The sequence below is a fragment of the Phyllostomus discolor genome, chromosome 11 (genome assembly GCF_004126475.2).
Source record: "Phyllostomus discolor isolate MPI-MPIP mPhyDis1 chromosome 11, mPhyDis1.pri.v3, whole genome shotgun sequence".
Taxonomy (NCBI): Eukaryota; Metazoa; Chordata; class Mammalia; order Chiroptera; family Phyllostomidae; genus Phyllostomus; species Phyllostomus discolor.
Window position 1 is genome coordinate 77,370,795 of NC_040913.2, and position 12,238 is coordinate 77,383,032.

Genomic DNA, 12,238 nt, shown 5'->3' on the forward strand with positions numbered 1-12,238 from the left:
AGAATAGTACCTGGCACATAAAAGCACTATAAAAATATTTGTTGGTGTTATTATAAAGTTAAAAAAAAAACAAAGGCTGAGAGCAACCTTTTTCGTGTGGAAAGAATGTTAACAGAGGGAAAAAAAGGAGAGTAGGAACACAATTTAATTTCTTACCATAGTGTTAAATATGGTAGAAGGATAGCCTATATACAAGGTTTTGCAAAATAAATAAATAAATAAATAAATAAATAAATAAATAAAAACAGGGTGAAATTTACTTTGCAAAGAATTCCAGATGCATGGAATTAAGGTGAAAACAGTAGGTTCAACCAAAGAAAACTGGGTAATCTTTGTCGTAATTACCCCCAGAAGTCAGGCATCCTTTTCACTAAGAAAGTGTCTGTAGTCAACACAGTAACGGTCCACCTGCCTGCAGCTGAGAAGCCTGGGGTGTATTTCAATGCTAAAGACCCAGATGATTGCATCTCAAGATTACACGTGGTTTCAAAACAGTATATTTGTAGGTTCTTCTTAAACAAAACAAACAGATATATTCCAGTGAGGTCTGTGCTAATCCAGTTTACAGCTTGCAAAATAGAACCCTAATTAAGGTAACTGGTAGTGCCATGATGGCCCCCCAAAACAGTGGACCCAAGAAGAAGATATGTTGTTTTGACTACTTAGGCAGCTCTATCTGGCAGAAGTATCTAAATGTCAGAGAAAAAAAATATTAATGGGAAGGACAGAAGAAAAAAGAATATGTGCATGACACAAAAGAGGTACCCTCAGGAAATGTAGGTAGAGAAGGAGATGGAAAAAATGTCCATTTCCAAATCTGGCAGTCCGTATGAGACTAGGATCCCTCCCTCACCTGATGAGGGTGGTGTCAGTGGGCAGAGTAGGGACAGGAGCTCAGGAAGTTCTTGTCTGAAACCCCGCAGCATTTGACAACATGTACCTCATCAAGCCCACCTGCTCTACAAGAGAATGCATTTCCAGTGTGTGTCTTCTGATGTACCAATGGCAGGTCTCTACTTTGCCTCCCTTTCAGCATCTAGCACAGTGTGTTGTTGCCTGGGACAGACACTAAGTAAGAACTGAATGAATGAACAGTCCCTCTAACTTTGACCTCTTTTGTCCACATGGCCAATTCCATCCCATTCACTCATTTTTTAATAAATTTTACTAAGAAAACTCCTGGTGAAAAGCAAACCCTGGGATGTTGCCCGGGAAGTAAGCCTGGGCTTCTTAGCCACTTCAACATTTTGCCACAAAAGTTTGCACTGATTTGTTCTAGTTGGTGGACATGCCTTTAAACATTTTCCTAGGGCTGTTTTTGTTCTCCCTAAACCAAAAAAGAAAAAAATTGCATTTCCCTTCTTCTCTTTTCCTCCTACACACTTAGCTGTTGTGCCAACTAAAAAGATTTAGTTGGGGAAAAAAATCTCCTGCAGGATTTAACCAAGTTTATACTGATTTGTCAAAGTACACAGAATACAGAATTGCAACCCAAATGAGTATTGCCCAGGGAGGCGGCACAGCGTCCTTCTGCAGCCCTCTCTCCACGCTGGCTATCTTTTGTAATCTCCTGATGCTACTGCAACTTATGGAAATTTACCTTTCAAATCACCTCCAGCTCCCATGATGGTTTAATATCCTTCTTTCTTCTTTTGACTTGTTTTACTTCATCAGTAATAGTAGTAGTAGTAATCATAACAATAATACCATTTGCTAAGTACCTATCCTATGCTAGGTAAATATATGAGTTAATCCATACTCCTAGCAAGCATGCAAGCTAGGTCTCTGCACGGAATCCCAAATTACGCATAAAGAAACAGTGAGTCAGCTCTGTAAAGGGTCTCACCTAGTGAACAACAGAGCCAGGATCCCAGCCTGGGTCTGTCTCACGTTCAAGACTATGATGTTTCCATCATGTTAAACAGTCTCACATTTTTGGGAGTAAAGCAGTCTCTTCTACTATCAGCTCAGGCTCAGCACAGGAAGTAGTGGGATGCCTCCTCTAAGCCCTACTATCACTTACACTTGTCCAATATAATGGTTTCTATAGCCTTGTAATTGTATTTGCAAATCACATTACCCACATCTGAACACCGAGTTTCACACCCTGCCACCCGTCTTCCTACTTCCTGCCCTTCGGCGTGTTAAGTACATAAAGTTCTTTAAACTCATCAGGCTTCCTCAAATCAAATGTCTTGGCTCAGAATGTTCCTTGTGTCTAGGGGGGAAAGCATGTCCATTCTTCTATTCATCCTGCAAGCCATGCTCAACAACCAGCTGCTCAGCAGTTTTCCAACATGTCTAAAGTCGTCACATAAAAGTATGTGTACTTAGCTCTTCCTTTCTCCTAACTATAAGCTACTTGCTGGTTGAGTTTCCTTTATTATTGTCTCCCTAATAAAAAAGTATGCTAAATAGTAACTCTGCAATACCATTTGTTCAATTAATTAAGAGTTAATCAAGTTAGTTATGCCATAGTCCATCTTTCCCCTTTAATTCTGACTACAAAATACATTTATATTTCAGATAATAACTTGTTTTAGGTTTCCATGTTTTTGGAACTTAGAAAATTCCAGAGAATAGCCACTAAGCCATGATGTCACAGAGCCAGAAAGCCAACCTGGTTTAGAATACCACTTACTCAATGAATAAAAACAGCTCAGTTCAGTACTTTTTGGTTTTGTCTTTGGTTTTACAAGGAAAAAGGCTGAGCAAAATACCAAAAATGATGGCTACAGATGTCCAGTGTGGAATAATACAGCCATGCAAAGCAAGATGTGAGTTTTGGTTAACACAGTACCACACAACTGGGGGCCACCTTATGCAATATTCCAAATCCACGTGCTTGGAAGGGCTCTGTGGAAGTAAGGGGCCCTGAAGCTTAAACTTCATTAACTTCAGGGTTCGCTCACTTCTTGGGACAGCAGAAACAGGGATAAAGCCCCAGGAAATCGAACCAACAGGAACAAGCTGAAAGTAAGCCTTTCTGTTATCCAGCTGGGTGAAGGATAGAGAATCCAGGGGAAGCCAAGAGATTAAGAGAAGGTGGTCAGGATATTTTGCAGGGGTGTCAAACTCATTTTCACGGGGGGCCACATCAGCCTCATGGTTGCCTTCAAAGGGCCAAATGTAACTTTAGGACTGTGTAAATGTAATCACTCCTTAACTAGGGGCAACAAGCTCGGCACTGCCGCTGGGTAGAAACAAGGTGCCCACCCAGATAAAACAAGGAGGAGGGCTGGATTCAGCCTGTGGGCCTTGTGTTTGCCACCTGTGCTACAGAGGAAGAAATAAATTCCACAAAATGCTTATGAAAGAGACTGGCACAGTGTTTCACAAAGAAACAACGTTCAGTTGGCTCTTGTCTCTAACCAAGGACACTGGACTATAAATTGAAGATTTCTTCATTAATTCCAGAACAGGTTCAAGACAAGCAACACATAGCTGGCTGCACATTCTTCATGTGTGGGATGGAACTCAGCACGGACCTCAGAATGCCATCGTAGAGTCCTTGGTGAGACCTGCTCAGGTGTGTTATCCCGAGCTGCAAACCACTGGACTTTCTACCCAGAGTCAGGTCCGTCAGCACAGACCTGGGATTACTAACATGAAGTAACCAAAGCTTAAAGGAGCCTTGGCAAAGTCTTTTAACAATTTCTAAACTGTAGCCAGTCTATTCTACTTAATTTGCATGTTCACATAAGGAAGACATAAGAGTTTAATGCTATGTGTGTACGTCTCTTTTACTCTAATTCCTCAGCACCAAAACAAGGCCTCTTCCCAGGGGAAGCACCAGTTTTACAAAAGCTGTGATGTCCCTGTGAAAGCTGAAAGTTAAGAAGACACCTAAGGAATAATTCTCAGTGTTTCTGCTACAAATTTTATTGTTTTTAGAAGACAAAAACTATAGATTTTTGTGCTATAGGTAGAGAAAATATCTGCAGAACTTTAAAGCAAGATGTCCTAACATGGTCAAGCGACAGATCTCTTGATGCCCCTCGTATTTCTCTATAAATTGTTGTTTACAATAAAATGTATTTATTAAGCAATAACATTCCTAGATGCACACACACACATATATATCAAATGGTAGGAAAAAATTACCACTTATAGCTTATGATCCCAATAATAACTAGTCTTAAAACACTAGGTCTATATGATTCCAGCCAAATCCAAAGAAATTTGGTGCTTAAGTTTGTTGTGCTATAATAATAATAATAATAATAATAATAACTATTATGTAGCTCTTACTACGTACAGGGCTTAGTGCATACATTAACACATTCAACTCTGTGACATAGTATAGTCAGACAATGGGCATGATTCTGTGCACTAGGGATACAGGGGGTGGAACCAATGGTAAAAAGAGACCCTCATCCTCCAGCAGGATATTATTCTTGCCATGTACCAGTGAATACAATGTCTCACGCTATTCTCTTTTCCAAATGGGCATTTTTATTGCAATTGCCTTATCCCTCTTTTCCCACTGTAAATTGAGTAAAAGAAGATGCGGGAGGGAGACAACTTATCTTTTTAGAGCAGATGTTGCAAGACTACAAGAAGTCACATCCAATAGTGACAAGTCACTTCCAATAGGAAGATGGGATATTACCTGGAGGTACAGGTCTCTGAGCTCAACGTAGTGATGGGGCTTTAGATATTCTCCCTTGGTGAGTGGGTTCTATGTGCAGGAAGAAAACACAAATAGATGATTAACCAGGCTTAACTAGATGAATAAAATGCAGTAAAGGATGACTGGCCAGCTATTTAAAACCTGCCTCTTTTTAATTTGTACACACAGCTAGATAACACTTGCCAGATTCATCACGAGTCAGTTCTGGCCAATTGTACTTAGGTGGAAGTGCAGGCCTTGACCATGAAATTCTCCCATACGAGCAATGTTCCTTGTTCTTTCTCCTCTCAATGAGACCGTAAGTCACTTGCTGAAGGTTATAAAACCATCAGATGCAAAGGTCCAGGATACCTGATTTACCATCCTTACTTGAGCATCCCACATCTATTGTGTGAATCTACTCAGCCATGAGAATGGGCAGTGTCTATTACCATAGCTAGCATTAACTTAACCAACACAAGGCATATTAGGGGAAGGTCCATAGTGTCTTAGGAAGAGGAGGGAACCTAACCCAATGTTAACAGGTCAGACAATATTTTCCGTAGAAGGTGGTATTTTTACAGCAAATTCCTCAAAAGAGTTGTCTCTGTTTGCTGGTTCCACATCATTCTCATTTCCTCTTTTTATTTGTTTTTTTTTTAATGTAATACAGCCCTGACTGGTGTGGTTCAGTGGATTGAGCACCAGCCTGAAAACCAAAGAGTTGCTGGTTCAATTCCCACTCAGGGCACATGCCCAAGTTGCGGGCACTCAAGAGGCAACCACACATTGATGTTTCTCCTCTCCCTCTGTTTCTCCCTCCCTTACCCTCTCTCTAAAAATAATAAAATCTTTAAAAAGTCTTAATACAAACCATGCTTACAAAATAATATATTAAACTGTATATACAACTTAAAAAACAATTTTGTTCATGAAACATCAAATGCATTTTCACCATCACTCAAACTAAAAAGGGAACATGTAAGTATATTTGAAGACACTGAGCATGATTTTCCTCGGTCATGTCCCCCCTCCCTCCCTCCACTGGTGACCATTATTCTGAATCTGTTTTAACTATTCTCCTGATATTCTCTAAGGTTCTACCACATATAAATGCATTCCAATGCAACATATTAATGAATGTTGACCTTACATAAAATAATTTGTGTAAATTTTTCTGCTGCCTGCTTTTTCCCCCACAGCATTTCATTTTTGAAATTGATCCTTACAGATGAATATGTATGCACTTTACTTATTTTAACAGCTGTATAGAACTCCTGTCTGTTCATCTCTATTTCTAGCTATATATATATCTCTCTTTCCATTGGTGAACAGGTATAGGTTTCTTTTTTTTCCCCTTTTTTTGCCATTACAATCATTCTAGGAACATCCTGGATCATGTTTCCTGGTGTACATGCACAGAAGTTTCTCTACTGTGTGTGTGTGTGTGTGTGTGTGTGTGTGTGATATTGCTAATCTATAAACCTGCATATCTTCAAATTTTACAGCTAATGCCAAATTACTTCCAAAGTGTTTGTATACTCCCAAAGCTATGTTGCTTCTCATCCTGTTCAAAATTTACTATTGTCATAATTTTTAGATATTGGTTACTATTGAGAAATGATTTCTCAGTAAGGTTTTATTTTTTTATTTTCCTGATTACTAACGTGGAACATCTTTTCATGTTTTTTGGCCACTAGGATACATTTTCTGAATAATGGCTATTGTCATCTTTTTTTTATTTTTTGCTACAATGCTATTTATTATTTTACTATTGATATTTAGAAATTCTTTATGTATTCTGGGTAGTAATTCCTCTAGGTTAACTATACTTCATGTTTCTCCTTTTTCTGTGGCTTTTCTTCTCAGTTGCTTTACTGCATCTTTTCATGGAGAAAAGTAGGTAATAAATGTTATACATTCAAATAAATCCCTCTTTTCATTTATGATTTACACTTTTGAGCCTGATTCATGAACTCATTCCTGACTTCACAAAAATATTTTCATTCAGTGCTAAGCAGCCTTTTCAGGCATTGAGCAACAAATAAAACAGACAAAAAATGACAACAGAGAATCTAGACAATATTAAGTATGTAGAACACGTGAACTGTATACAGAAACATTCTGCAGCTACTTTTAAAAGGCAAGGATTGGGGATAGTGAGTGTTTATGTAGATGGTGGTAGTGCCAAGTGAAGGCCAGCGAGGTCGAGCATGGCCGGATGGCCTGTCTGAGCCAGTGACATCTGAACAGAGCTCTGATGGGATTGAGAAAGGGACCCAGGTGGATATGTGAGTCAAGAACCTTCCAGGCCTGAGCAAGAGAAAATGCAAAGATTGTGAGGTGGGAGCATGCCTAATATGTCCTACAAAAACTAGAAAAAAAAAACCAGTATGGCCAGAGGAATATAGGCAAAGGAAAGAGCTGCAGAAATTTCTCCCAAACTGGATCCTCCTCCAAGCTTCCCATCTCAGTAAAAGTCTACTCTTCCAGTTGCTCAAGCCAACATCCTTCAAGTCATCCACAACACGCCTGTCTTTTCCTCACATTCCTCGGCCAGGTGGAACCAGACCACTGTTCATCCCCTCCACGGCCTTCGCAGCCATCTAAGTCAGTATCAGGCAGCTGGACTTCTGCAATAGGTTTCTAATCAGGCCCCAGTCCTCCGACCTCATCTGCTCTTCTCCCTCTGACACTTGCTAACTTTAGGGTCCTTTCTCTCCCCACCCCCTCTCTCCCTCACACACACAAATGCACACCCATATGCACACACACAATTCCAAGTTACCCTCCAGAAGGAAGAGTCATTTGCAAACTGGCAATGCTGGCAGTTTTTTGTTAGTAATGAAAGAAGTCCCTAGTAGTTTGCTTAAGTATTGGCTTTTCTTTCTTGCCTACCTTCTTTTTCTGTTTAAAAACAGTAAGAACAGTACTTGAACAACAATGAAAAAAAAAGTTTAAAAAAATAAAAACAGGAAGAATTATATAGAACATCACTGAACTTTATTTTTAGCTCTGGCCTGAGTATCAACCAAGATATTTCTCTAATTGTAACACAAGACAACAAAAGTCTTACTTAATGAATCCCTTTAGAAAGTGAAAGCAAGATACTGTCTGCTACAGATGAAATTAAAAGTAGGATTCCAAAGTAAAGACAAATATGTAAAATAAAAAAATAACAATAAGACATACCCCTACATACAAATCAGGCATCTCAAACATCTCCTCACTTCTTTCTTCAGTCCTGCGTGTGGGTTTGGTCTGTTCACCTAAATACCTTGGCAGCATAGTTAGGTAAGAAGGTTTACATTGCCTAATATATCAAAGAAGAGAAAGAAAACAAAACACTTAAAAGGGAACAGCCTCATTTTTTCCCACAAGGCAAATGATTTCAGCTGCAATAGCCTTAAACATTTATAGCTAACTAAATTTTTTATGAGATGCTACTAGGACGGTTCAATCCATTTCTTAAGAATGATAACCTGGTCACGCAGAGTCCCCTAGAAAGCAAGTGTCCGTTCTTTTTATTCCAAAATGAAATTTTCATCAAAGGTTGAGGCACGCTGAGGAACAACTCTGCCCTACACAATCCCAACTCTTTTACTCAAAATGCCAGCTTGCTTCTTCTCCTTTATAACTATCTTATAAAGAACAAAACAGCTATAAAAACAAAGTGCAAATTAGAAAAGGAAACGCTGTCGTGCAATGGACAATATTATCATCAGAAGGAAAGAGATTCTTATTCTTAATAAGAAATGTACAATATTAACATTTAGCTATTACGCTCCCCCAAATGTCATTGCCCCATTTTCGTGCTATTTCAGGTCTGCATGAAATTATAAAATGCCTTATTTGTACAATCTCTACAATAATGTGTTAGCGTACAGAGGCGCAGGAGCACATTATTAATATTTATGAACGTGGAAGAGTCCGTACGGCTTGGCTTCCGAAAAGGCCACCCCGCCTAGCCTCTCGCCGTCCAAAAATGCAATAAAATTAGCTTAGAATAATTTAGTGAAATAACCTGAGAGAAAATACACTGCGTTCAGAGAAAGGGGAGGGGAGCTAAAGCATAAGATATAAACAAATGCTAGAGCAAGAGGTTTACATTCATCAGAATCACTTCTTTAAAATTAGTTTTGTATTCCAGACTCCAATGTGAGACAATATGTTAGGAATGAAAAGATTCGGGTAGCCAAGTAATTGGTTTATAGCATGAAGACCAGCCATGGCAAGTTCTAATGTCTTATCAGAACAGGCTTTATTGTCTTTTTTCTTTGTAGAGAAAGGGCAAAGGTAAGTTCATGGAAGCAGGCATCAGAAAAACCGCTAGTAAAACTGGGAAGACAAACTTCTTTGTACATGTGTTGTCATATTTTATACACACACACTGTCGGGGGTTGAGTTGTAGCCCCCCCAAAGGGGTATGTTGAAGTCCTAACACCTGGTACCTCAGAATGTGATGTGACCTTAGTGGGAAACAGAGTCACGGCAGATGTAATTCGTTAAGAGGAGGTCATACTGGAATATGGTGGACCCTTAATCCAATACAACAAATGTTCTTATGGCAAGAGGGAAAGTTAGACACAGAGGCAGAGACACACAGGGAGAATGGCACCTGATGACAGAGGCAAGAAGAAGTGAGGTGATGCAGCTGCAAGCCAAGGATACCAAGAGCGGAAGGACACACTAACAGCAAGGGAGAGGCAAGGAAGGACTCTACTCAGGGGCTCAGAGGGAGCATGGCCCTGCTGACGCCTTGATTTCAGCCTTCCTGCCTCCTGAACTGTGACAGAGTAAATATTTAGTGTTTTAGCCACCCAGTCTATGATACTGTTACAGCGTCTTAAGAAAAGGAATACACACACATAATACACACACATACACACTTACCAGGGAAAGGCCTGTATAAATATAGGCATTTGTATATTACCATAAACAGTTCAAAAAAACCTAGTTAAAAGATCAATATGTGCCTTGAGAATGATGAATTATGCAGCTGTAATTACCTTGATTATAACATGATTATACATACAGCAGGGCATTATAACTGCATTAAATAGTGATGGACATGGCCATTTACAGAACCACGCTGGCTTAAAAATGAAGATAAAAAAGTAAAATGCAGAGCCCTGATTCTATAACAACCTCAGTGACTCTCATAAGAGGCTATTCAGTAGTAAGATCAGTTTTGTATACAAATATTCTCATTCCTCATGGCCACTGTGAGGTATTTGCTTATAGACTTCATTCTCATCCATCCAGATTTCTACAACAGCCTCTCTACTGGTTTTACCCATTTCCAATCCTTCCCGCTCCCTGCCACGTACGTGACTGGAACTCTAACTTAAAGCTAGCCAATGGCCCCTATTCGCATACAGGTCTATTTCCTAAACTGTGTCCCATGAAACAGTAGTTCAGTAGCATGTTTATATATAATATTGAATAATATTCTTAGGTTAAAAAGAATTGAGAAATTCTGGCTTTAAAAAATTAAACAGAATTCTTTACCGAACGACACAGTGTCCCTAAAATGCTGAAGTCTATGACAAAAGTCCAAAGGGAAAGGCCAGTAAGCAGTGTTTTCCAAACCAAGTTGACCATGGAACCCACTTTAGGCAAATCTCGGGGTTTAGACTCCACAGAACAAACTTTAAAAGAATATTTCCCCAAGGCATTAGGAGATCGTTTATGGAATTGATCTAAATCACACAGCTCCCTGCTATTCAAGTTATCTAAAAAAGTGATTTAGCCTAAAAATTCTCTAACGGGTGTCCTGCTAGGTAATTAAACAAGAGAAAGACACACTTTTATCATATGTGAATGGTAATCTTACCCAAGAGAAACATGTTAGGTAGGCCAGCAGTACCAAAGATTCTGTCATAGGAGTCATTCATTCATTCATTCAATTGTTCATTAAGCAAATGTTTATTATGTCCCTAGTACGTGTCAGGCCCAGTTCTCAGTTCTAGTTGTGCAATGGAGGAGGTGTTCTAGCTGTTCTTAGCTGTTCTAGCAGGAGAGACAGTCTGAACCTCTAGAGAGCATAGTCTGGTGGGTGACACAGACAAGTTAGAAGAAATTACCATATAACATAGATATAATAACTGGGAAAAGTAGAGTCCTATGTAATACATTATGCAAGAAAAGGCAGCCTACATAGTCTTGAATTAAGGAGAAATTTCCTAGAAGTGGCATCTACCTTGAATGCAGAAGAATGACTAGGAGGGAACCAAGAAAAAAGTGGGGGAAAGTGTATCACGACCCCTTTGCCCCATCCCATTTCTAAACTCACAGATACTGTAAAATGAAGATTAAAACCACACTACTATACTGCCATTTCAACTGTAATTTTTCTTCCCTCGAAGACTGAGAGGATTCTTTACGCCAGTCCAAGCTCAGAGGGAAAGAATTTTATAGTCAGTGATGTCTGCCACATGGGAGAAGCAAAACCAAAACCATGTCTCTGTCCAAATTCATGTTTCACATCGTCTTCACAGTGGGCTGAGAGGCGAGCAATTAACAGAAACGAGAACTAGGGGTGGTATAACAGAGTGATATTGTCGGGGGAGGGCTTATAGGTCTGACACATGGCTACCGCTGCTCATCTACATGAGACCTAGATGACTGAGAATTGACCTTGTAGGAAAAATATTCGACAAATTATATATGGGGATACAAGTGTTTATTTCTCACAGGGTGTTTTACTAGAGCAAGAAGAACCTTTGAAGTGATCTAATTCAACCCATATTTCCATGATATTTTAGGAATCTAAGACTCAGAGAAGTTAAACACCTGTCATGAGAAGTATATCTAGTCTGTGACAGATTTAAATGGGGAGTAAACTTTTTTGGCTGCATGTTCAATGATTGGCCTACTACCCAATGACAAAAAAGTAAACACTAATTCACTCAGGAAATAGTCGTGAAGCAGCCACCATGCAACAGTCACTATTTTAGGTACTGGGGATCCGAACACCATTACTATGGAGGAGACCACAGAATAGAGCAGGTCAAGGGAGCAGGGCCTGCCAGGTGCGCAGTGTGGATTCTAGTCCATGAAGAAGGGTAGTCAAGGAAGTCCTCACTGAGAGGTAGTATTTGAGCAGGAATATACAGAAGATAAGAGGTTAAGCCATGCAGATACCCAAAGGAAGCTTATTCCTAGCGCAGGAAGCAGTTATAACAAAGGCCCTGGGGTACCTCATAAAAAGGCAAGAAGACCCGGTGTCTGCAACAGAGTCAGCTGGGAAGAGTGGTAGGAAATGAGGCCACAGGGTAACAAGAAGCCAGATGATGAAGAGCATTATGGGTCAAGGTGAGAACCTTGGGAATTTACACTGACTGAATTCAGAAGTCATTGGAAGGTTTGAGTAGAAGAGTCATATTAGTTGAATATAGTTTCGAAGGCTTCCTCTGGCTAATGAGTATAGTATGTAAAGGTGCAAAAAGACCAGATATCAGATTATTGTAATAATCCAGGCAAGAGTTGGTAGATGGTAGCAATTCAGGGAACAAGTGGCTGAATGCTGGATCTATCCAGCTAATTCCTTGTGAATTGGATGTGAGATTTGAGAGAAGCAGAAAAATCACATGACGCCGAGGTTTTGAGCCCGAACAACTGGCA